The 21733-nt window shown below is 40.8% G+C and overlaps 1 protein-coding gene across 3 annotated transcripts in view; it reads right to left on the bottom strand.

Moving 5' to 3' along the window:
• The window catches only part of NAV2 (neuron navigator 2), a gene marked incomplete at its 5' end in the record, with an annotated part of 391595 nt that overhangs the window by 186319 nt on the left and 183543 nt on the right, over positions 1–21733 (bottom strand). The gene's annotated exons all lie outside the window — the stretch shown is intronic.

Genomic DNA, 21733 nt, shown 5'->3' with positions numbered 1-21733 from the left:
CCCCGGCTTTGCCGAGAGATTTCAGAGATGCCTTTCACATACAATGCCCAATTTCAAAAGAGGAGAAGGATGGGATATTTGCTTGTATTTGAATTCTTTAACTACAAAGCATTAGAGCTCTCCAAAAAGCTTTACTATGACAACATGTACATGATGACACAGAGAAGATACTGAGTTGAACCTTCAGAAAAGGACATTATTTACAGCTCTAATGGGCATTTAAACATCCCCATTAAAGTGCTAAACAATACGCCTGTTATTCACCAGCAAGTCTTCAATGACAGAGAAACACGTGTGTCCCCAGCATACCCCATACTCTAATGAGACATCACTCCAGTTCCCAACACTTTCCAAATAAGACTGCTGGAAAAACAGGAGGAAACAGGTGTTGGAGACATTATGAATGAACTCGGTGCATACAGTCATTGTCTGTGCAATGTTTACTATAAAGCAAGCTTGGGGAAATCCGTTCACTAATAATCCATTGTTTGCCTATGAAAAATAGGTGTGCTAACAGCTTGCTCTGCAATCATTAAGCAGAGTCACACTTTTGTCCTCACCATTACTTTTGCTTTTTAATCACTTTGTTATGGTTTTTACTTAGAGAAGGAAGCATATTATTAGAAAATTTTATTGCTGCTCTTCAATGCATTTTGGTTGAAAATACTTTTCTAATCACTGAAAGCTAGATTTTTATTTATTTTTACTAAATCATACAATGTCTTAGGTTGAAAGGGACCTTTAAAGGTCATGTAGTCTAACTCCCTTGCAGTAATCAGGGACACCTTTAACCAGATCAGGTTGCTCAGAGCTTCACCAAATCTGACCTTGAACATGTCCAGGGATGAGGCCTCCACTACAACTCTGGGCAACCTGTTCCAGTGATCTACCACCCTCAGAGCGAAGATTTTTTTCCTAATATCCAACCTAAATCTACCTTTTCCTAGTTTAAAACTATTACTCCTCATCCTATTGCCCTTGTGAACAGTTCTTCCACAGCTTTCTTATAGGCACCTTTCAGATATTGGAAAGCTGCTTTAAGGTCTCCCCAGAGCCTTCTCCTCTCCAGGCTGAACAACCTCAAGTCTCTCAGCCTGTCTTCATAAGAGAGGTGCTGCAACCCTTTGATAATTTTTGTGGCCATCCTCTGGATACACTCCAACATGTCCATGTCCCTGGACACAATACCAATAGCCACTTAGGTTTTCCTTTCATGCTTTACAAAATGGAAATAAAAATACTGGTTAAAAACATTGACATTTTCAATAATAATGTTTGTTATGTATGATGTGGGAGAGAAGGGGAGCATAGTTCTCAGAAGCATAACAGATGATAATAATTTTCATTCAGAAAAGATCCCAAAATGGTTTGGAACAGCAGCCTCCAAATTAAACATTCTCTACCTCAGCACATAAGACCCTGTACTGGACAATGTTAAGGAACCAAATGAAGGAGCTACCTAAATGGCAAGTCTTGATTGTCAGCAGATGTTGAGAGGACAGAGAAACAGTTTGTGTTGTGTGCCAGTGTTCAAAGAGTGAGGTGAGGTGGCCTTGACAGTCACGGGTCTATCAGCCTCCACCAGTTCCAGCATAAATACAAAGCGAGGGCTAGAAACTCAATTAAAACCAGCAAAAGCAAATATTATTATTACTGGCAAATGAGCATCCCTGTCTCGAAAATATGTCTTACTGAACTGGTCTTTTCTGTTGAGTTTACAGAAGCTGAGGAGAACGATGACACAGATGTGATTCTGTGAGGAGGCTCTTGCCTTCGTGTCTCCTGACACAGTCAAAACTGGAATAACAAATCAGCCTGGCGTATATCAGCTGGACTGAAAAATGAGGTAACTGGTTTAAAAATACACAATAAATAGGAGATGATCATTGAGAAAATAAACAGCTTGACTGTGTTTCACTGGAAAAACTTTCAGCCCTGCTTTTCTGAGCAAACTCTGGACGGGGGCATGAAACAGTTATGAAATTTGCAGGTGGAAAAGTAAATTATTAAAAAGGATAAAGAAGCTCCTATATGCTGACCAGAGCCATGAAAAAGAGTTTCAATCCAGCAAATACGATCTCATAACAAGGATAAACTAAGACTGTCACAAAGCTAAGAGGTCTCCACAAATTTGGTGAATCTGAAAGACTTGGGGACATGGAAAGAGCATTGTTGACACAACAAACCATCATGATGTGAGGGTTTGTGCTATGGGTGTAGGGGTAATGCAATTCTCGTACACAGGAACAAGTGGTTATCAAATAAGAACACGCTTTATCTCCTGCTGGTTTTAGCACTGGTTCGCGTGCAACAGTTCAACAGGTTTATTTGGAGGGACTTCAGAGAAGAGCCACAAGAATGACTTAAGGACTAGAAAATGCATACCACAGGACAAGACTCAAAAAACTCTATTTCATTTTCAGAGAAGAATAAGGGTAAATATGATATTGTAGCGTGAACTAAAAAAGAAAAATAAAATAATTCAGGAGAAGTCACATGGACTATTTTATGGAGGAAGTCAGAGCTAATTATCTCATTTATTGTCGTCTTACTTTATGATCAAAGGCTATTTCAAAATTCCCCATGGAAGCGTATCAGCTAGCTACAAAGCTGTTCCTGCCAACCTTTACACATATTTGTAGCTCACCGGTTTCAGACAGACTCAGGGAGGTATAAGCAAAAGTGGCATTACAGCAATAAACCTTAATGGCAGAAGAAACCACTGACCCCACGAGGAGTTAAGACTGAGGTCTCTTCGGAGAGGAAACGGGCAATGCAGTAACCTACCTTGCAGTGCAGTCTCTGAGATGAGACTATATTTCAGTGTAAATTTTCAGCCTCTTGAGGAATAGGAGGCTCACAAAGAAAGGACTGCTGCAGCTGCAACTCTTGCAGAGAAGGGAAGTCGGACAAAAGGATGCGCTCCTCTACTCCTTCAGCAAACCAGAATAAATCAGATCCATCTCCCACACAGAGAAAAATAGTTTTCAAATTAGGAATCGCCAGATTTGTCAGCTTTTGATGTCTGCTTGATAATTTTACACTATGAGGGACAGATCGCTAAATGTTTTTAACGCCTTCTGGCCTCTCTTCCTCCCATGCATAAGGAAAAGCGAAAGCAAGTGAAAGCAGCATAAATGCTCTACCATCACCAGACTCCAGCCAGCAACCCAAAGTAACCTCCAGCAGCCTTAACAGATTAAAAGGAACATAAATGCCATGGAAAGCTCTAGCGCTCCATCCCACGTCCCAGGCTGACTGTACTCAACAGCTCACCGCGCACCTAGAAATAGATGGGGTTTGTGTTAGGTTTGGGATTTTTTAAAATACTGATTTCTTGATTCAGTACACAATGTGAAGCAAAAAGCTGCTGAAAAAAGTAACAAAATAACACTGCACTGAATAGCCACTGGTTAAGCAATGCTGATGTATAATAGCAAATTCCCATCACTGTCTGAGGGAGCAGAGAGCCACAACCACAAACAAGCCAGTGACTGAAAGAACCCATCCAACCACCCTTGCCTCACCACCCAGGCTCCTCACTTCCCCCTCTCTTCTGCTCACTGCCCCACAGCAGAAGTGGAAACACATTGTTTACATCAGCATTTGTCTACTTGTAGGAGTTTTCAGACAGGATATTTTGTTCACAGGCTATACTGTCTGCAACATCACTCATGCAAATAAATCTCAGTGAGCATCCAATGAGATGCAGCTCCTGAGCTGGGAAGATAAAGAAGCCATTCAGTTTTACCCTTTGTGGTCAGGTACATGACAGAAAAGGAGAAAACCTCTTACTCATGCAGTAATATCACCAAACATGTTAAGCTATTCTACAAATGTTAACAAATACCCACGGCTGCTCACTATTCGTCCTTCATGGGTTAGTCGCTTTAATCAATGCGGGTATTTGTTTCCTCACTACAGCCAAAGGAAAAATAAAAGTAGCTTTCCTGCTAGATTTTGCCATAACACAACACTGCTATGGAAGCATAGCAACTAAAAAATAAAATCATTAGAAACTGATCTCATAATGGTCTGAAGAGGACAATAATCCAGGGGGCCAGCTTTGCCAAGGAAACCTTCTACAGATCTTATGCCAAAAATCTCCTAGGACAGTGTTATCCTTGGATTATGACTTTCTGAATGTAATCCCAGCTCTGTGACCTGATATGCCCTGTACCCATTTTCCCAACATGTAAAAGCACAGAATAATTACCAAATATATCTACCAAATATGGTAGATCCAAGAAGAATTGTATATTCTGAATTATGTATGCACACATATATATTCATAGTGACTTGTACTAACTGAAAGGCTGCATTTAGAGTAGAATCTATTCAGTTGTCTGCCTGTAGATGTTGTAGTTGATTTACTATCAAATGAAGAGCCATAATTAGAGTCTTTCCAACTAATTTGATTTCAAAGAAGTATTCCCAGTATCCATAGAAGTTGCTGAGTGGGGCTGTACCCCGTGGTGATGGAGTACAGAAGTTTCCATCACTGCTTTCTGAACCAGCATCTTCAGCACTTAGAAACAAGTACAGCGCCTAGGCTTGCTCCTAGCTTCTTTATGAAGGTTTTTCCAAGCCATAATGGATGAAGAGGGGTATTTGTTGATATCTGGTTGTTTATTTGAACTTTTTTTGAAAGCTTTCAACATTGCTCTGCTTTCCACACTATGTGACTTGGACTCAGCGACTGCCATGGGCAGCCTTGGACAGGTCCCATTGTCTCCCCTGCTCAACCAAGGGATGGAGCAGAGCTGCTGCTAGCCCCACGAAATTGTCCTCTTTTCACACTTTGCTCGGCCTTGAAAGCACAGATGACGTGTCATCTCCATTTCAGTTATTAGCCATAATAATTACCCTGAGGGCAACAATCTAGAGACACAAGCATAGGCTATGAAAAGCAGTGTATGTTTTCATTAAAAATACCACTTCTTACTCAGGAAGAGTGCTGGTCAAAGACCAATACAGCAAGGGCACAGAGTTGGGGTAGATGTCCTCTCTTACCCAAAATGTCAAGTCACGTCATGAGGGAAAGCTCTTGGTGCAGGTTTGTAACTACAGAAAGGCACATTTCCAGCTGCTGCACAAAAACATATGGTTTTGAAAGCCCATGCATCATAAAGAACTGGACACATGGAAAGAGAAAAACCCTGGTCCTGTGCTAGGGATGCTTAAATTGGAAATGAGGATGTAATGGCCCTTCTCTCTCTCTCCTCTTCTACACTTCCCAAACAAAAAGGATCTTAAAGTTCACACAGGCTTTCTGTACCCCCAGTGAACCTTTCACCTGAGTCAAGTTAGACTACAGTGAGAAACTGAGAAACACTCATGTTTGGTTTTTTAAATACAGGGAATACTGTTGTGAAAACCAGTTAATTGATATAAAACCATACACAGCAGGATTGTTTTCTTCTTCCTCTGCATTTCCAGAGTATTTGGAGTCGAACACATCAATTCTTTCTCTTTGCACAGAGAAATACTACTTGAGCATGCCATGGTGGTATGGCAGGCTGCAGGAGAGCGCTACAAAACAAAGACACAAAGAATTAAATAATTATAGCCCTAATGACAGAGCACAATGTATGCTTCCTTTGATAATGTCTTGAACTCTAAAATAAAAGCGGTGTTGAAACCTGCACGCAAAATAAACAGCAACCAAAAGTTTCAAAGCCTAGCAAAACACATCATCGTTCCATAGTATTTCACACATTAAAAGATCTTAAATCAAAACCTTCTCTTTCTAGCTGTCTGAGCTGCTTCTGCTCCTTTGTGTTGCCCTTCCAATTGTTCTTCTCTCATCTCCTCTGCTAACCTCCCCTTGGCTTGCTGCACTTCTGGGTCGTTGGAATTTTCCACACCATACTACTGCTCACGCAGAGTGGCCATTTATTGATAGCAGAAGTAACAAGAAATTAGTACTTACCACATGTTTTCCCTTACTTGTCAAGTTGATCTTTTGAGGATTTGTTGTTTTTTTTTTTTTTAAACACATCATAGATTAAGGCCAACAACTGGAAAACAAATCTTGCTTAAGCATTAACACACTGGACTCCTTTTTTTGGAGAATAATTGAAAGTCATCCGTGCCAATTTCAACTTCTGTCTCAATTTTCGTCCTGTATACATACTTCCATATCCTCAATCTTATCAATTAAGAAAACCACTTCTATTTAGGCAAAGCTTTTATAGTCACTGATGTTTATGCTTCTAGTCTGCTAAAGGGATTATCACTTGCTTGAAAATAAACCTGAAAGTTCTACTGTAAAAGTTAATCAACTTGGTTCATGGTTTTGGTGGAATATTAAAATAGCACATAGGTTTTACATGTAACAATCTTGGTTTTCCATCTGTTATCATCATTAAGGTATGTCACAGCTTACAGGCACTGTTATTTTTCTGTTTTTCAAAAGATAAGGTTAATAAATACAGATAATCTACAATACATTCCACTGTAAGTAACCAAAGCACTTTGTGGATTTCACTCTAAATTGCACTACTGAGCTCAGAGTATCCTAAACCCATGACTGTCAAAAGGGGTTTTATTACCATTTCCAGCCTCCTTCAAATCACTCTAAAAGGAGATGGTCTATATTGGCATGACAAAGAGAAAGTAAATTCTAATTACTTTAGCCCACTCCTCACACTGGCCAAATCTGAACTCTGATTTGCAGCCTAGTCTGATTTGAACCAAGTAATTAGCCTTTACTAAGATAACTTATTTATCAATGCCAACCCAAGATGCCTCTCCCAGAGCATCAGCATTTTTTCTGGGGTTCACTGCAACAGTTAACAGAATTTTAGTTGTATATTAGACTACAAAGCAATTCCGTCCCGTCCCCCCCCCCCCGGAATAGCACCATTTCACATTGCTTGCGTGTCTAATTACTTATATGCCTTAGTTCCAAAATTATTACTAGTCTGTTCTGAATGCACCTTAATATGATTAAAAGAAAAAAAAATCCAATTAAGATATATTGAATCTGACTCTTCTTTGCCTTGAATTTTGTCCATGTAACTTAGCATCTGACCTTTGTATTCAACTTTTGTTACCTCTGCCTCAGTCAGAGGGTGCTTCTCTGGCTCAGCATTTTTCCCCAAAGATTTTTCATCCAGCAAAGTTTTGTTTTCTGTACTGTGTGAATCTTTCACCTTCCTAAAAGGTTAAGCAGAGGTACATATGAAGTCTACATAGAAATAATGAGATGAGCTCAAGTTTTGTACTCCTCAAAAGCCTGCAGAAACAGGGAAGAAATTGTATGTAAGGGACCCAATGAGCAGCATACAAATCATGGAATGAAGTTTGTTCTTGATAAGATGAAAATCTAATGCCTCATCACCAGTGGGTTTTATTTCCAACAGGAGGTGGTAACTTTTAATAGTCTTGTCTCTTGATACTGAAAATAAAAAGATTTAGCTCTCAAGTTGAAGGCAACACGTGGCTTTTTTTAAGAGTTCCCAATACTATCTTTGTGCTCCTTTTATTTATTTTTCTGCTGACATCACACCCAAGGACTTTGAGGGGTCTCAACACAATAGTCTAAATGCAAATAACCCCAATGAAACCTGACTGCCAAACAGAACTATTCCCACTGAAATCAGTTGCCTGAGTCTGACATTATTAAGTCAGGATTTTCGCCATGGCATTCATCATTTACACAACGCTGTGTTCCTCTTCTGTGCTACACCTCTTGTCAATAAACCCGTTAAAAGTGATGGTACAGAACCAGGCCATTATTGAGGTATAAACCAGAACTCCTTGTTTGTTTTGTTTACTTTTAAAACTACCTTAACCCATTCATAACGTCTTGGCGAGTATTTACATTTTGCACCTCTCTCTTTGAGAATGTCACCTATAGAAATAAAACAAAACAAGTATTTTACCCAGTCCTGTGGGGTATGTCCTGAGTTGTACATTCCTCACTCCAGTAAAAATACAACTCTAGGAGTTGGCACTGAAAGCTATCTTTATTACCAGAAGGGCTGGAAACAATATTTTCCTTTCAGGTTTACTTCAGAGATGCCCAGAAAGAGCTTCACAAAGCACCGTGTGCTTGTGACCTTCAGCCTGCGACTTACAGGGAGCAGATTTTCATAAGTGACCATGTAACAAGGCAGAAACAAGATGCAGCTGATTTATTTTCCAGTGCTGTGTAACAGTGCCTAAAAACTTAGGCAATACTAAGCTAGTCATAAGGCTGATTTTAAGAGTATGGTTTGAAATACGTATTTTGGGCCTGCTTTATCCCTTATCCTGCTTATGCTTGAGAAAAGGTTTTCCCTGTGTTTTTCTTCCTATCAAAGCAACAGGAACATCTTCTATGCTTGGGACAAATGCTAGAGGATGGGAAGACAACAGACTTCTCACCCTGATAGTTCTGGTGGGAAGATGCCAAGTAGCCCTCTCACAAGACACAGCAAAATTGCAAACTGCACAGAAATAATTCCTACTTGTGCATTAACATCTCACAGAAGTGAGATAAACCACCCTGACGCATACCTTCCATCGTGCTGTAAGCCATCATGCTTCCTTTGCATGAGCTAGGAGCAGGCAGCCAGTCTCTGAAAACAAGATTAATTTCCAACCTTTAGTCTAGTGACACAGAGTTCAAATCATGGATGGAGAAAAAGCAGGAAGACACATTGCTGCTACTGTTACAGCACTTCTCTAGCGCCACCAGTAAAAATAAATAAACCTGAGAACAAGCTATTATTAATTCCCTCCATGCAGATAAATATTATTAATATTGCTGAGTTTATTCTCGGAGTACTTTGTCCAAAAGAAGTAGTGTTGCACTGACCCCTGCTCTGCAACAAAAAACACCAGCACAGAGACCTTCTCTGGCCAGATATAACACAGGTCTCCCAAGGCCACCTCTCTGCAGGAAGCATTCTTGCAAACAAACCGTACCACAGCACTACGTTTTAAGAAAACCTTGAGTTTTGGTTCAAAGCCCAAGAATTGGCAGAAGAGGAGTAGGGAAGAGCACTAGGGGAAAAGGGACATCTGCCTCAGGATGCTTTCCAAAAATCTCACGTTCTGCTCTTACAGTTTAGAAATACATTGTACTTCTATAGATACAGAGTGTTTCTGGGCAATGAAATGTCAGGGTCTTCTTTGGTTAAATTGAAATGTGTAAGTAAGATTACACCGGGAAGGGAATCTAGGCTTTGACCTCATGCTACCTCCACTCTACATCTGGAACACTCTGGTCAGATACTGTTCCATTAGAAAGGTTTCACTAAGTGGGTTTAAATCTAAAGGGCAAGCACAACAAAAGGGTCTTTAAATAAGTTAATTTCAAGTTACTTTCACCTGTTACTACCAGACAGTTCAGCTAAACACTTCACCTTGGGCTTTCAGCATCCCCTGAGCACGATCTAATAGCACCAGGAGACATCCATCATTATTGCATGTAACAACCTAGGATCACTCTAAGCAGCATGCGTTGTACTGCTGCTACCCAGGTCCTTTCCCAACCGCCACGGGGATTAGGCACATAGGAACCAGAAGGAAAACAAAAAACCCCAAACAAAACACCACAACTAACAGACTTGAGAAATAAGGTCTGGCTTCCATTTCAGGGAATATTAATAGCTGAAATTGTTAACAACCAATGGACAAAAAGACTGTTCTGCTTCCTGCTGGTTTAACTGCTTCTGGACAAAGCTCTGATTACTGCTAATAAGCCTAGAAATCAAATAAGCCTTAGTAATGATACAGAACAGCAAGTTACCAAATAACCATGCTTTCTAGACAGAATGGTCTCCTGCAGCCAAAAATAACAGCAGAAAGGCTGCGTTAGGGAGCTGAGTGACAACTCAAAGGCTAAAAACCATTCAGACAAATTTCAGGTACTGCAAAATCAGCTCACTCTGTCTTATTAACTGTATTGGTAAAAAGAAATGGGGAAAGGACTTTGCTAATAGGAGAAGAAAAGTCAAAATTACTACCAGTGGCACATATAACTGTCTTAGGAATCTATACATTAAGTTCAAGTCTTTATATTTGGTCTGCTGGTCCTGGACAGCGCTCTTCAGCAGAGGGTGGATAGGGCATTCCATGGGCTGTTTGGCTGTTGCTCGTGATTCTGATGGCATTATGGGACCTGATGCCTCCACAACACAAACTGTCCTAGGATGCTTCTCTGGAAACCCAAATATGATACAAGGACAGCATAACTGCTTCAAATACATTTCTGTCCCCCCCGTTAAAATTATTTTCTTTCACTCTGAAACTTCTAACTTGTTCAATTTCTCAGCCAAAATCCCAAGGAAATGCTTGCAACTGTAATGGATTTACATTTTTCCTTGAAATAGAGATTTTGTAGTGTAGTACACAGCAGCTGCAACAAAGGGAAAGAGACATTTAGGTCAGAACCCTACCACAGGGTCAGACCCAATTTCCATACTTGACAAAGATGACCTCTTAAATTCTGCCTGAAAGATTTATAGCAAATAGCCTATGCCAGGACTTCAGTAGAAAACATTAGGAAGCTCTCAAATACTCCATCAGATGCAAATATTTTGTAGAGACAGAGAATCTACAGATTAAGCTACAGAGTGTGGTTTTGTCACTGAACAGGAGGGGTTAGACAAGGATCTCCTTTTTTCTTTGTAGCTACAAGCTATCTGTGTTCCTCTGCTAAAAGGACTGCAATAAAATTCCATATAACCAAAGGACAATTAAGTCATATTAAGTGCAAAAAGTCATCACTTGATAATGATCCACTGATTTCAGCAAGACACTAATCATTTATGGAAATCAAATTTGCATTGGTAATGAAGTGATTGGACCATGCTGAAGCAATTCAGATACTCCTTAACCTTGCTTCCATATGTCCCCAAATCGCAGTGTTTCTGACAGAGATGCTCGAAGGACATCGCGTTACCTTCCATTTCATTTCTGTCCAATAACCCTGTACCAGGAAAGGCAGATTCTGGATTCACAAATTGTACTTATTTTATGGGTTTCCAGCCAGACAAGTACTTGTGTCCAGCAATCCAAAGGAAGTCAGCTGCTTGCTGAAGCTAAACACCAGTACTAAAACTGATACCATTAAATCTGCAGATCAATTAAGAGAATTAAAATGCTAACGACTGGCCTATCACTGCCTCAGCCACATCAGAGCGAGGGCAGCTATACGTTACCTAACTCATGAGAAAATCTATGGACTTGTAGCTGCTGCTCACCACACTTGCAGCAAAGTGTGTCAGCAGGATTGAGACAGAGCTTCCCCCTCCAAATACCAAAATGGCCAGTGAGGGTCCAACCAGGAGCAGATAGTCCCAGCTGCCCTTCTCCCAGGGGCTCCCGCAAAAACCACCTCTCACACATTGCAACCATCTCCTCCAAACTTGTCACCATTCAGAATGTGATTGTGCTAGAAAAAAGGTTCAATTTTATATATATATATATAAAAATATTTTTTTACAGCATCATCTATGACCAAAACCAACGTGTCCATAAAATACAGAGGGTTTTGTTGGATGTTTTTTTTTTTATTATTAATTGCAAGAATTATCTGTGTGCCTCTATAAGAATTCTAATTGAGATCCAATAGCTATTTAATCACCTGCAATTTATCTGCGGACACCGAAAGGAAACGATGCCTTGCTCGGGTTTGCTCGGCACCACGAGGTGGCAATATCAGCCCAGCGAACCGAGCGCCAGCCAGCCGCAGGAACTGCTCGCTGCCCTTTCCTTTCGCTGGCAAGTATTCCTGCTATTCCCAGTCAAGGGGAGAGTCCAAGGATTGGGTCAAAGCTAAGCAGCTCCCAGGAGCCCATTAACGAGCACGCCCAGGCTTTGTAAATCCTGGTCATACTGCACAGAAGGCATAGCTGCTGCATTCAGGCTACCCATTACGTTCACTTGCTTCTGCGAACTGACCCCCCCTTTGGCATATTTTGGTTTAGAGAGAGAACTATGTGACCCTGAAGCTCCCATTAGCTTTAGGCCACTTAATTTTCTTCTATGCCAGGACACCCTTATTTCTATGTTGTAACATGATGGAGCTTCCTTATGAAATGAAGCGATATACTCTCACGTAATAGCACACAACACAACACACTATTAATTCATTATCCAAAACCCATGTATATGCCCCAAAACACATGGCCTCTGGAAAAGCAGAAAACAAAACACTTTTTGATGACTCAAGAGCAATAGAAATACTCCTGGCCTGTATTTGGACAGAATGCTAGATCAAAAAGGGTGCTTATAATACTCAGCTTTTCAAAAATTTTCTGTGTTAGTTAGGACCTGATGGTCTTTCTTAATTTACCAATTATTTTGGTAAGTTTGATCAAGAAGCAGAGGTAGCTTGGTGATGGAAATTAACTCCCACTGCAAACATGAGTATTGCCATGGCAGGCATTACACTGGATTACGATGCTGTAAATCAAAACACAGCCTGGCTTCAGCCAGCATCCCAGGACTGCAGTCCCCAAACTTCTTGGGCAGTTCAGAAATAAATGAATAAATAAAATTTAATTTAATAGGAAGAATATATTCCTAGGTAAATTAACATATAGAATTAATATCTCTTCTCTGATCTCACCATTATCCCATTTGGCATTACAGTAACGTAGACAGAAGTCATAGCCACTGATCCATATCCACTTTCCAGACTTATTTACAGGCTGATCCCGAGTGCTGAGGGACTCCAGACAGCTTCTGACTTGGTCAGACCCAAGATCCAGGTGCACTCACTCCCTAGCACCCTCGCTTCTGGCATGCACTGAGCAGCCCAATGACCAAATCAGAAAACATTGTACACAATCCTAAAACAGACTTTAAATATTCTGAATTGTAACCCCTGTTCTCTACTAAGATTTTTCTGTTAAATGAGCCGGATTAATCCCCCCACCCCTCTTTCCACACCATCTGTGGATCCCCATTAGGGGTCAGCAGTCATTCCTGAACTGAATCGGAGAAAGGGTTTTAACAAAACACAACTGATCATTTCAAATTGGCTGACACAGTTTCTCTCCCGTGTGCTGTTTCACCTACAAAACATTAACCAACTTCAGTGCACAATAAACCACAACCCCCTGCCAGCTCTTCGCAGTGCAATGGTCTAGAAGAGAAATCAAACCTTGTTCCCCTTCTAGAAGGAGCTCCTACCTGAAGCCTCCCACTTCTTCCAGCACAAGCCTGTGCTCTACACTGACTTTCTCTGCTGTGGAGATGCCCCAAAGCAGAAGAGATACACCCAGCTCCCATGTGTGGCTTCTTAAGGCTGGTAAGCAACAGCAACCAGTCCCACCCAGCTGAATGGGGAAGAGCGCAGGTGACTGGAAGGGACAGTGAAGAAGCCAGCTGCAATATGTTAAGGCATGTTCACTAACTGGGGGAGGGCTTGAAGCACTGACACTTCAGCAAAAGCCTTATCCCAAGACTAGGAACGCAACTGTGAACTGAAGACATCACAAGGTGGTGAAAGAAAAGGAGAAAAAGCAATTATACTTACTAGGTTTCCACCCATCACTGTAGACTGGTAAAACTGAGTGCATTCATTTTTAGGATGCAAAGCATTTATCTATGCAATCGTAAAGCCACTGGAAAGATTACCTTCTGGTAGGCGAAAACCATTGCGATTTTCTTGTCAGAGGAACAGCTGTTCCTATGCAAGATATGCACCAGAACTTTTTGTACCAAGTTGTTTTGGTCTTCAAAACCCAGTTCCAGTATTGTCTGCAATTTTATTCATAAAGCTAAATGATGACTTTAATGGCAAGATATTTAAATTTTAAAAGAAGACATCAGAATATGAAATTACCCACTGACTCCAGCTGCGATACGCTTGTTATTTCACACTTTCGCCCACACTCATTGGAAATTCAGTTCGAATATGACAACTTGAAAATTGGTTTCAATCACAACTAATATATGAGAGCTTTTCCCCCCCTCTTACTGTTCCATATATCTCATAAGCACCAAATGATGATGTGTAGAGCAGCAGAAGGAGAGTCAAATATCTCCTGAAGGTAATCCAAAGTACCACACATCAGACCGCGACAGGTGTCAACCTCTGCAAAACAAAACCAGATACCTTTAATCTGAACTATTCTGGGGATTCAGCCTCAGGCCTAACACTGCAGCTATTCACAGCATCCACTAATACCTCCTTGCCATTTCTAAGCCAGAGGACCAACGTTTTCCTTTCAGTCTCCTGAATGGAAGCGATGCAATGCAGTACAACCGGTCAGATCTCCACATAAAGAGACCATTAAGTAGGTTTTCACTCTGTGTTCAAACTGGTAAAATTTTCAAAGCTAAACACAAAGTCAACCTGCCGCACACTGCAATACCATAGCTCTGGTTCTCTAGAAACGAAGCTATTTTTAAACTGCAGTAGCAATGTGAACTGCATAAATTAGCATAATTTCTGCCTTCACAGATAGTTCTCAGTTGACTGTGTTACAGGCTATGAATTAGCGCTCTGCAGATTCCTTACTTCTACCAACACCAGTCAATCATGCAATCCATGGGGCTTAAAATCCTCTTTTCCAGACCTCAAAATCTCGACGGCTCTTTTTACACTCCCGTTTTCCTCCTTAGAGCAGTTCTATCAAACGCTTGGGTTGCATTACAAATCTCACAAGGTCTTCATGTGTAACTGGTGGTTATGTGGCTTCATAATTGCAGGACATGTTACTATTTTCCTGACTGGTGATTCTTCTCCTTGTGGGCAGATGGCATTGAAGTAGAGTGCAGATGGTAACCCACAGCCCACAAACTCCTCATTATAATCTGAAATAGCGCATGCAGCTCTTCGATTCTTATCTTCTTTTTAAATTATTTTCAGCATTGCAGGGTAAATTGCTGTTTTCAGAAAGCACAGCCAAAAGTAATGATATGTGTTTATAGTTGAGAACCTTCCCCTAACAAAGAGGTAATGATGTGCCTTCTATCTTTCCAAGTTTTATTAAAATCCATAAATCATTAGCAGAAAGGATTTTAAATCAAGTATCTCTTGCTTCGATTCATTACCTCAAGGAAAAAAATTGGTAAGGAAAAAGCAGATCACACTGAAGCATGGCAGCTTAAGAGCCACGCAGTGAGCTATTTAAGGTAATTTCATGGCTCCAGGTATCACTTTACCTGAGCTTCTTGGGATTATAATAGATTTATCTCTGCAGAACACCTGTGAGATAAGGGACTTGCTGCTGACAAATGCAAGGACGTGACTGTTTGAAGCAATGCCGATGGCCTGGGGGTCTTCAGGGCTCACACACTCACCACCTTCTCCTCCCTGCCCTTTAAGGACTGAAACTCTTCCTGGCAGTATTGCACAGCTCAAAATGAAGGTGCCATAAAAACTACTCTTATCATTCTTTCAAGCTTTTTCACAGGATGCCCAGTCTGTCGGAGCTGGCTTTCCTAACCTTCTGACCAGTTGGAAAGTCCTAAAAACACTGAGTTGAAAATATCTGTGGTGGAAAATAGCAAGGAATGAAATAATAAGCATTAGAGGTCAAGCCTGGATCCCTGAAAAGTCTGTATTAACCAGTGGAAAAGCATTAAAAGAAATAAATGTATCCCTTAGTTATAAAAAGAAAGCAAGCAATACTTAAATGTCCCACTGACATGGGTGATGAGGTTTTACTAACTCGTAGTTAGTTCTCACACACAGCATAAATGAAAAGTTGGCTAATTTGCTCCTGCTCCAAAAGCCTACAGTCAGACTTGATAAACATAAATAGTATCATCTGTTGGATGTTTTGACCTGGTGCCTGACAACCAATTGTTAAACCAGGCTATTTTACCTCAGCTATAATGGAACCTTCTAAATTGTCTCACAAAATGGTGTCTGTCTTATTTAAAGGGTCGACATGTTGCTTAACTAAATTTACTGCCATTAGGAGTTCACGTTAGCAAGGCTTTTCCTCAAATAGCTGGGATTATTTGCATATTATACATCAAAAACATTCGGATGTTCAACTGAGTTACAGTATATATACACCACAATATAAAATATTTGACTATATAATACAGGGCTACAATCTTCCACAGCATGCAGGCATGCTAATGATCATACACGTGGACAACACAAGATTTAATAATGAAGTATTTCATCACTGAGGGCAATTTATCTTGTCTACATTCATGGAAGAAGATTATAGGAAATCATCTGCTTAGTGGTTTCCCTTTCACAACAAAAAAAAAGACAATAATCAGTTTTCATTAGGGAAGACTTGTCCTTTCTGTTGTACTGACATTGATTTCATGTCCTTACACCAAAGGCAGCACTGATGTCAACTGAATAACTACATGGTATCTTCAAACACCAAGGTTTATATAAAGGGTAATAGAAATGCTTAAACTTCAGATGCAGTAGTGAAGGATTTACATACATCAAAAGAACATAACAGATGTGGGTTTTCTCCATCCTAGAGACTTGTGCTTGAAATTAATAAAGGTCTTCAGGACTGACCATTTGAATCTGCTGTTCTGTGAGAAACCTCAGCTTGTTGTGACTCAAGAAAATAAAAAATTTCTAGAGGAAGAGAAAGCTCCATCATAAGTGCCTTACAAAAGTCCTGCCTTTGTAAAGGCCATCTTCGTCACACAATACCTTGTGGTTTGTCCAAAAGCAGATTCAGAGCTCTTTAGCACAAGAGGCATATCGCCTGTGGAAAGGCAAGAGAATTTTGGCAGTGGATGAAATACCATGCTAGCATTTCTGATGCAGTAAGAGTGGCTCTGTCACACATCTGCTCCTCTGTGAGAAGCTGAATCTGCCTGTGACAAGGTCAATTTTGAGAAGGGTTGGTATTAAAAGATTATGCTCCCTCCATCCTCTCACTGAGGCTGTGCTAATTATTTCAGGGGAGCAAAGGAATTCTTTGATCCTCCAACTCTTCCTGCCCTCACAAGGTGACTTGGGCTGCTGGCACAGCACTCAAGAGGAATGGCATGGTACGTCATAATTCCATAATTGTGGAATTAGCCATTTTCAACCTTGAAATTTAACCCTAAGAAATTGAGTATGCAGTAATCCACGTAATCCAGGCCTCTACACCTGTCCCTCTTCCAACTAATCTCGCCATCCTTCATCATGTCACATCTTAATTTAGAGTCCTATCTGCTAAGGTCAGTGTAAGTGGATGCTCAGGAAGTCACAACAAGTATTTGTCACACAGTGGGACCAATTGCTTCCTTTGTGAACTCTGTGAGATACAGAAATATCAACAGAGAGCCAAGCCCTTCCCCAGCAATGCAGAAATGATCTCTACAAATGCGCTGAGCAGCAGTGAAACGAGAGAATAAATAAATAAATAAATCGCAGCGTAGCCTCGGATAATGCGATCTGCTGGTATTAAGTTTTCTCCTGAAGGAGTTAAGTATATACCAGCTGCTCTACATTAAACCGAGCTGGCATTTTAAATCATGCAAATTAGCCGAGCTACCATCCATTTCAGCCCAGCATTTAACAGCATTGCTATAAATGATGCAAAGTACTGGCCAAACCAAGCCCTGCCATTTCAGCTGCTGTCAGAGAAGAAAGGAGGAGGGAGGGTAACAGCACTGAGCGATGCTGCAGCTATTCACAAGATGGTTTACAAGAGATTCCTTCCACCACAGGTATTGTTTGCAAGATGAAACATGCACACATGCATGAAAAGTCCAAGGCTTTTATTTGTTGAAAATCCATTTATGTAATTTGGTAAGAACAACTGCAAAATTATCTGAAATGAAATGATTTACCAGCAGAACAGAGAACTTTCAGATCTTTCTTTGCTTAATGCTGCGTAATAAACACTGAGTGGATTTGATGGGCCATCAGCTCGGAAATGCTGACACAGCAGCCTATGGGGAGCCTAGGGTGGCATCAGTCCCCACCATAATGTCTCACACCAATAAAGCTTTCTCAGGCTATGAAGATAATACATAAAAACTTGTGCTTGTTCAGTGCAAACCCCATTTTCTGCTAAATTTTAGAGAGCTCAGAAGGTAATAAAGAAGATGAAATCTTATCTAGTTCGTGTTGTGGACAAGAGATTAAGCCTCAGCACAAATCTGAAACTGTGTATAGGAGAGTGAAGAAGCTGCTACTGAGTAGTCTAGGAGCTTTGTAGATTGGCTTTTTGATTTCAGGTTCTTTGACAGACCCTTTTTTGCCTTCCCCCCCTTCTTTTTTTTTTAAGTGCCGACTGCAGTAAGTAACCTGCTCAACAAGGGGATTGATCCTTGTGTTAAAAATCAGACAGAGCTGCCTTGCTATCCAATCTGATGAACCAAACCACTGATGAGTATGCCCCACAGGCATTACATCCCAATGCCCAATACCATCATGTCACCTCAAGAGGGTTGGACTTCCAAGTTTCACTATCATAATGCCTTTAAGCCAAAATACATCCACAAGAGGAACATCTCCAGGATCCTGAAAACAATCCATGGTAGGGGCAGCAGAAAGACCACCACAGGACCCTCAGTGAACCCCAAAACCTGACATCTGGGGGGGACAGGACACAACAGGCAGACCTGGCTCCCCTTCACGGCCTGGGGTTCCCACAGAGTCTGGAGTCTCTCTGTGCTTTCTTTTGCCTCAGGCACTTACCACTACTTGGCCAGTGGGTCCCAAAGGCAAACATCTCAAAGAAGGGCACTGCCCCTCCACATCAGTCCCAATATTCACAGTGTTTCCTATTGTCTGGCACCACAGTGAGAAGCAGCCACAGAGAAAGGAGAAAATCCTGGGTACATCTCACTTGTGGAAGATGCTTCTCTCACTCAGTTTTGACATTTTCATCCACAAACAGATCCTCTTCCTAATATTTCTGCTTCTTACCACAACTAGATTTCCTTCCACTGGTTTGGAGTTGAACTATTAATTCATATTAAAAAAATCACTTCATGTAGTCCAAACCCTACCAAGTAAAAAGGCCAAAAGGCTATCTCTTACAGGCAACCACAGGGAAAGTCTCCATTGCTGCTAATGAGGGAAGTTTGTATCTGACTGCTTGGAAACGGGATCCTAGGCAACTGCTGCTCTTCCCTCTTGACAGGCAGAAAGTGGGTTTTGTTTTGTAAATTAAAGCAAATTCATTAGAATTCCCCTGGTGAGGTTGTGTAGGGATAAATAGACTCTGCTGCCTTGCTTCCAGCTCCGCACTGGAGGACAGGCACCTGTTTGCCAGCTTTCCTTGGCAGTGACCACTTGGCACATTTGCCCAGAAGACCAGACCTCTGTGTGCTCCACAGCCCATCTCGGAGGAGTAAGACGTAGCAATGCCAAAAATACTCCTTCCCGAAATAATCTGTCCCAGTTAAGCCACAGACAAGTCTGGAATATGCATGGCTGCCCTGAGAAGTAGACTGGCCCATGGTTAGTGAGCAGGAAAGGAGAAAACAGTTTCTAAGATACAGCTTCAAATGGTCAATTGTACATTTGATCTTGAAACACACACGACATTTTAAAAATTAGTTCTGAAGGCTTAAATATCCGTAAGACTTTTTCAAATTAAGAATAATTTATAACTGAATTAAATTTGTCTTACAAGACCAATCCATGAATTATTCTTTTCACCAGCTGCATTCCAAGTTGCACACGGATCTCGGTGGATGGAAACGTGTGCGCTACATCTGTTCCAGGCCTTTAACCTCTGACACGCACAACCAGCCACAGTTCACAGCTGACATTTCTCTAGGAAGATGCAACTTTGTATCATCCTACATTGGCTGAGGACTCCAAAAGACATGATGTGAATCTGTGTGTCTGCTTGATCTTACAATGCTACGCCTGATAGTTGTCTATCCGCCAGAGGAAGCAAATCTGCTAGACCCCCGTGTGCAAGCTGATTAGAAATTACTTCCTAGTAATTAATGTCATAAATTGAGAAAGAGCCAAAATAGATGTGAGGTGGAAATACAGCTGTTGCAGTCTTTTAAAAATACTTTTCAAAACCAGTATTTAGCTTATTGGTACTAAAGGTGCCTGTAGGATCTAACGGTGGACATTGGTCAAGTGAACATGGCTAAAGAAAAATGAATTTGCTCCTAAATATTTGTTTCAAGGCATACAAGTGTAACAAAGTCTTAGAATCCAGAAAAATGCAATACAAAAATAACATCTGGTCAGTAGTAGAAAGGTGATCCTATCAGAGAATTGCTAGGACAATCTTTAAAACTGAGAATATCTTTCAGCTGTTCAAATGGAAGATCCATCAAATGGATTACAAGGAGGCTGAGACGCTAGGAAATACTACAGATCCTCACATGTTGTGGCAATGAGATCACCACACTCAAAATCCCTTTAATTTTATGAACAGCCTCTAAAGAGCACTGTCACAGACTTAAAATACACTGTGAAGTGCTGGATGCAACAGGACATAAAATTCCAGCCTATCATACACCTCTTCCACTTCTCTCAAAAACAAAGTATGGGTGTTCTCAGACAGCCATCTTGAAGACTAGATTCCTATACAGCTCTGAAAATACGTAGCTGCCTATTAGCAAAGATGCCTTGTCAGCTTCTACAGCCATTTGGAGGAGGAGGAACAACATGGAAATTGATTGAGGAAGTTACATGATTCCTTCCATTTGGAGAAAGAATAACCCAATCAACAAGAGCCCAGCTCTATGAACAGCTACTTGTGCAGCTGTATAAATCAGCCTGACAAGTGTTTTTATGGCTTTTTTTTTCTCTTGTTTTTTTCTGCTTTGTTTGGTTTTTTGTGTGTGAGGGGTGTTTGGGTTTTTTGCTTATATAGGAAAGCCTAGATGCGTATAATTAGATAATTACTTTCTCAGACAGGTAAGACAAATATCTCTGGGTTTCTCCAAGAAGGCTTTGTGGCCCAGCCTCCTACATCTTTGGAACCCTAGTGTCTAAGAACCTGTCATTCCTCCACCCAAGGCATGGAGGGAGCAGCAAGTCAAGTACCTTGGCCTCTGGTCCTCTGAGGAATAACAGTATTTATTACCTTTATGAAGAGACCAACTTCCACTTTTAAATAAAACACTGATGAATCCATCAACTTATTGCTCAAGAATTCATGTTTCAGACACCTGACCACATTTCCTTGTCAAGCAAAGCATCATCATTACCATACCAATGCCTGACAATCCCAGTTCCTTGGTCTCTACAATCTTGAATTTTTTCTTCTCGTTCGTATAAAATAAAATCTCAACAAATACTATTGGGAAGCAGCCCCTGGGCAGTCTTCACCAGCTGCTAGCTCCTCCAGTACAGCCTCACTACTGCTACAGGCAATTCTGAAGTCTACATCATAAGCATGAACTCACATTAGACACTTTGGTATGATACCACGGTGATCATTATGTAAATAACAAGAAAGAAGAAATGGATCAATATTAGTTATGGGACAAGTAAAATAAGGAGATTTAGGTAATCTTTCCAACTATGAAAGAGGATATTGCAACTTCTGTCCATAACTGTAGAGAAAAAGCCCACTGAGAATAGGAAGGGGACATAATGAAACATTCAAGACAACGGGTGGACACGGGGTAAAATTTAAGAAGAGGCCATGGGAGTAAACAAGACATTGTCAAAATACGATGATATGACAGTCCAAAACTGAACACACATAAGGGCAAAAGTCCTGGTAAAAGCATATTTTGAAATCCAGAAGTTAGATATTTTTTCCTTTCGTGTATTGTTTTCCCACACATTGCTTCCAATTCTAAAATAACCCTAAAGTAAAAAGAGAAATAATCCAAGGATAACACACCTAAAAATACTTTCAAGAAGAAAAAA

Source organism: Gallinula chloropus, assembly GCF_964237585.1.
Source record: "Gallinula chloropus genome assembly, chromosome: 4".
In the NCBI taxonomy this organism is placed as follows: domain Eukaryota; kingdom Metazoa; phylum Chordata; class Aves; order Gruiformes; family Rallidae; genus Gallinula; species Gallinula chloropus.
The sequence above is the reverse complement of the archived record's forward strand: the minus strand, read 5'-3'. Positions and strand labels throughout refer to the sequence as shown.